The sequence below is a fragment of the Tupaia chinensis genome, unplaced genomic scaffold (genome assembly GCF_000334495.1).
Source record: "Tupaia chinensis unplaced genomic scaffold, TupChi_1.0 Scaffold000570_1, whole genome shotgun sequence".
Taxonomy (NCBI): domain Eukaryota; kingdom Metazoa; phylum Chordata; class Mammalia; order Scandentia; family Tupaiidae; genus Tupaia; species Tupaia belangeri.
In genome coordinates this window covers 249,489-255,122 of record NW_006160084.1, presented here as the reverse complement: position 1 = coordinate 255,122, position 5,634 = coordinate 249,489, and the positions used below count along the sequence as shown (strand labels likewise).

At 44.4% G+C, this 5,634-nt stretch overlaps 1 pseudogene; it reads left to right on the top strand.

The window, feature by feature from the left end:
* Nucleotides 1-543: 543 nt before the first annotated feature.
* LOC102474868 (hsc70-interacting protein pseudogene) lies at nucleotides 544-1,610 on the top strand (annotated as a pseudogene).
* Nucleotides 1,611-5,634: the final 4,024 nt, after the last annotated feature.

Genomic DNA, 5,634 nt, shown 5'->3' with positions numbered 1-5,634 from the left:
CGAGGAGGGTGGGGTGGCAGACATTCATCAGTTACTTTCCAGTTTGTTCTCCATTCCCTATCTCCCACAGCCCCCTGATTTTGCCCCGAGCTCCAAGGATGGCCCATGTGACAAAGACAAAGCCAACCAGCACATTCAATTGAGTGACCAACCCTGAATAGTTCAGTGATTACCTGGACTGATCCAATCAGAGTGAAGTTGAGGACATTAGCCAGGGAATTCTGGAACAAGGATCTCTTTCCCGACAGTTAACAATAAAGGAGATGGCTGCCAGGGCTGCCACCACCTAGGACACAAGCGGTGTCTAGACTAGAGTGAAGTCAACACTGAGGACAAACGGCCGCCCCACTGTACACTGTCACGCTGAGCCAGCGCCCAGGCCTGCTATTGGTTCCAGCCTCAGCCACGCTCCCTTCCTCTTGCCACTTCCCTGCCATGGCCTCCCACAAAGTGAGTGAGCTCTGGGTCTTCCTGAAACTGTCACAGGATCCCAGCATTCTGTACACCAAGGAACCGTGCTTCCCGAGAGAGTGGGTAGAGAGCATGGGGGAGGGGGGGCGGGGACAAGTACCACCAGCTACTCAGAAAGCTAAATCTGAAGAGCATATCAAGATAACTGAGGAGGGACAGCAGTTGGCGTAACGGCTATGTTGTTGAACTCCCATGTAGTGGACTGAGGTTTGAATCCCGGACCTGGAGGCTTAAACTCATGCCGGGCATGTGTGCGTACATGTCCAGGATCCCGGGAGGAGAATGGAGAAGGGATTGTGGGGTGGGGGGGGAGATTTCTCACTTTCTGTCTCTCTCTGTCTTTCTGGCAAGCACACACGCCCTGTAGCAGAAACCTCTCAAAAAAAGAAAAAAGAAAAAGATAACTGAGGAGATGATGGGTCAGGCAAATGATAAGAAAGTAGCCGCCACTGAAGCCCTAATGATGGTGAACTACAGAAAGCCACTGACTTGTTTACAGAGGCCATCAAGCTGAACCCATGCTTGGCTATTCCGTACGCCAAGAGAGCCAGTGTCTTCATCATATCACAGAAGCCAAATGCTGCCGTTCGAGACTGTGACAGAGCCATTGAAATAAATCCTGATTCAGCTCGACCTGACAAGTGGTGAGGGAAAGCTCACAGACTTTTGGGCCATTGGGAAGAAGCAGCAAACGATCTTGTCCTTGCTTGTAAACTGGGTTATGATGAAGATGCTAGTGCCATGTTGAAAGAAGTTCAACCAAGGGCCCAGAGCATTGCAGAACATTGGAGAAAGTATGAGCAAAAACGTGGAGAGATCGAAGAAAGAATAGAAAGAGTTAAGAAGGCTCCAGAAGAGCATCAGAGAGCCCAGAAGACAATCGGGAGCTCAGCATGGCTCTTTTCCAGGTGGTTTTCCTGGGGGAATGCCTAGTAATTTTCCTGGAGGAAGGCCTGGAATGGGGGGGCATGCCTGGAATGGCAGGAATGGGCTCAATGAAATTCTTAGTGACCCAGAGGTTCTTTGCAGCCATGTAGGATCCTGAAGTTATCCCAGCAAATATGTCAAAATATCAGAGCAACCCAAAGGTTAGGAATCTCATCAGTAAATTGTCAGCCAAGTTTGGAGGTCAAGCGTAATGTCCTTCTGGCAAAGTAAAGCCCTTGCTGAAGGATAACAATCTAGGTCACCTAATAGATGTCACAATAACACAAACCAGTGTACCTCTGACCTTCTCAAGAAAGCTGGGGTGCTTTGAAGATAACCCCTACCCCTCTGTCCCAAATACAGCTGAAGCATTTTACAGTGGTTTGCCGTTAGGGTATTCATTCAGATAATGTTTACCCAGTAGGAATTGCAAACTTTAAACACTTTTTTAAACCTTAAAACTATTTAAAACAAATTAAAAGGGTGTGTTAATGCCTACATTTTTCTTTACTAATCATTTTGGGGCTTTTCTCTGAATTATTGGGCAAGGAAAATACTTAAATATGAAAGATTACTCTAGTTTGAGTTAAATAAAGGTTTATTAGTAGGAGGCAAATGTAACTCATAAATGGATAAAGTTTGAGTTGAACATATGGTTACTGAGGCATTTTGATTTATCTTTTTAAATGCTTTATTTTTTACTTTCTTTTTTCTTTGGAGAGGTTTTTGCTATAGGGTGCATGCACTCGCCAGAAAGACAGAGAGACAGAGAAACAGAAAGAGAGAAATCACCCCCCCCAGGGGGGATGGCCACGCTACAATCCCCTCTCCTCCATTCTCTTGGGATCTTGGGCATGCACGTGAACACACATGCCCCGCGTGAGTTTAAGCCACTGGGTCTGGGACTTGAACCGCGGTTGAGTACATGCGAGTATAGCAACATAACCATTATGCCAACTGCTGGCCCCATAAGTGCTTTACTTTTTTAAAAAAATATATATTTATTTCAGTGAAACTATAGGGACCATCAGTATTTCAAAAGGCCCTAGTTGGGGACTGGCAGTACTTGGCAGGGCGTGTTGTGTAGCGTAGGCCTTGTACAGGCCGCCTTCAGGCTTATGTTGTGGCGAAGAGAGGAATCTGTGTAATGCTGCAGTAGAGCTAAATTACTCTTAGCTCTCTTTTGTCCAATATATCAAATAAATGTTTCATATTATTTCCACACAGGGGAAATAAGGGAGTATTTTTCTTTTTACATTTTTATGTTTATAATTAACTTTTCTGGTCAAAAATGCTTCCAACTTTGTCTGCTTTCTACTCATCACATTTTTCCTCCTTAATCTTCTTGAGCTCAAGAAAGTCTTTTTTCACTAACATCATCACTGCTATGATTCACAGAATAATTCTGCAAGCATGTTTAATATGTAATGCAGATTATGACTATAGGATTATATCCATAACAGCTATAATTTCTTACATGGTCATGAGATTGCTTTTATAAGTATTTGACAACTTTAAAAAAAAAAAAAAACATTTATCTGGTTATGTTTTGCTGTGATTTTCAAACTACTGGGTCCAGGACTTGAATCATGATTAGCTATGTGGGAATCCAACACTTTAACCATGCCACCTGCTGGACCAAATAGTCACCTTCTACTCTGGTGAAATCTTGTCCTATCAAAAGATATTGAAAGGAGGGATTCTCTTTGGCCTTAGGTCCTCTGTTTAGGACATACTTGTTGCAGTTAATTTATCTTATAATACTCATTTTTGTATTTGAAGAGTAAAAGATTTGAATTAATTGGTACATAAAGGGGACCCTAACTTCTTGATTCATCATGAATTCTAAAGTAGATGAGATCTGTCGTTACTCATTGTGGAATTGTTGGCATTGTGAAAAATCATTGCCCTGTTAAGCTCCTCTATAATTTCTGCAACCATACCACCACAACTGCTTTCTCTCCCTCCCTGTCTGGTAAGGATTAAAAAAAAAGAAGAAGAAGAAGAAGACACATTAAAAACAACAAAAAAAACCCACACACACCAAATTGGAGGGGCTCTGGTCACATTGTTGAGTGGCTGGGTTCTATCTCTTCTGAAATCCATACTACCACTGGACTCCAGCTCGTGAACTGGCAAATCCTTGTTATTATTTCAAACAGTTGTGTCGGGGTTTTTGTCACTTAATAAAAAGACCTCCAACTTGATCCGCAGGAAGAGAAATGGATGCCCTTGAACTCTAGAGTAAGCACAGGCCTAAAGGTCAAGCCTAACACAGACAGAGACTGATGACAGTGTGGTGTGAAGATCCACAGCAGCTCTTGGGACCGCTGGACAGAAACTCCAATGTGAGTGTTCCCTTTGGAGGCAGAGGACTTACCAACTCCATGTGCCCACATCCTTCCACACCAGTCATTCCCTTTTGCTTTTTCTTTTTGGAGAGATTTTTGCTATAGGGCATGTGCCCTCGCCACAAAGACAGAGAAAGACAGAGACAGAAAGCAAAAAAATCACCCCCTGGGGGGGCGGGCGCGCCTCAATCCCTTCTCCTCCATTCTCCTCTCGGGATCTTGGGCACGCACGCACACGCGCCCAGTGTGAGTTTAAGCCACTAGGTCCGGGACTCGAACTGCGGTCGACTACATGGGAGTCCAGCAACATAGCCATTACGCCAACTGCTGGTCCCAAGTCACTCTTTTCAATGACCAGCTAACATACACACCCTCTCCTCTGTACACAGGTCCTTCTAACTCAAATTTCCTTTTCTTTCTGGGTTTGCAAGACTGACTCCAGATGTACTTTGTGACTTCTTTTTTCTTTTTAAATAAAGGGTTTTGCCTTAAGGCACATGTGGTAGGGAGAGACAGACACAGTGAGAGGGAAAGTTAGAAATCACCCTCTAGGGAGGATAGCCATGTTGCAATTCCTTCTCCTCCACTCTCCTCCCAAGATCTTGGGCATGCACGCACATGCACCCCGCATGAATTTCAAACTGTGGGCTTCAGGACTCAATCTCCAGTCAGCTATGTAAGAGTCCAGTGCCATAATCCCTACACCATCTGCTGGCCCCTGTGACCTTTCTTTCTTTCTTTGAGAGAGAGTTTTGCTATAGGGTGCATGTGCTCACCAGGGAGAGAGAGAGAGAGAGAGAGAGAGACAGGTGGCCAGAAATCACCTCCCAGGGAGGATGGTTATGTTGCAATCCCTTCTCTTCCATTCTCCTCTTGGGATTTTGGGCACATACACACACACACCAGTATGAATTTTAAGCCACCGGATATGGGACTTGAACTGCAGTTGACTACCTGGGAGTCCAGCGACATAACCATTACGCCATCTGCTGGTCCCCCTGTGACTTTTCTTAATGTGTCTTTTACATCTTAACCATAAGATCAGTGCCAAAAGTCTGAACCTCTCATTTCCCAGCTCAAATTTCTGGGCGGAGTAATTGGATTATTTTAGCTCTTGCCTATTCAGATACTCCCAGAGATTGTGGTCCATTGTCTGCAGAGGGGACTAGGTATCAGTGTTTTTTAAAGTTCCTTGGATGGTCCAGGTGTGCCGCCAAAGACAAGAACAGGATTAGGAAAGGTGTCCAGGCCACTGCCTGCCTTTGGGTCAAGTTCAACCCCAATCTAGTCAGTAAGTGCAAAGCCACATGGTGTAATTTGCTCAAAGCCCCCTCCATCAGCAGGATCTGTGGCCATAGAGGGACTAAAGTGGAGACAGGTCCCTGCTTGACATGCTTAAGACAAGAGAAGCCTGGTGCAGTGCTTGACACAATGCACTGGCTCAACAAATGAGAGCTGTTATGCTCCATCTCTAACTCAAAGGCATGCTGTCTTAAAATAAAGCAAGCTACTGTAGCCCAACTGAAGAGCTGAGGAGGAAGGACCTAGAAAGCCCAGGCATCCATGTTTGGCAAATACATTACAAAATAGAGAAATCTGATCATATTTACATTTGAGAGAAATTGCTTCTGTTGCAATAAGAATGCATAAATGCAGTCATGAAAAGTCATATTTTGGGAGGTTATTCAGTGACCCGGGAAAATATTCATGACATGTTAAGAGAGAAAAGGGAATATACGATTATATAGTATATAATTTCACTTTTGTTTAAAAAATATGTAGGCCGGGCCAGTCAATGTTGTGGTGATTAGGGTACTGGATCTCACATGGCTGACTGAGCTGTTTGAGTCCAGGACCCAGCAGCTTGAAAAACACGCCAGGTATA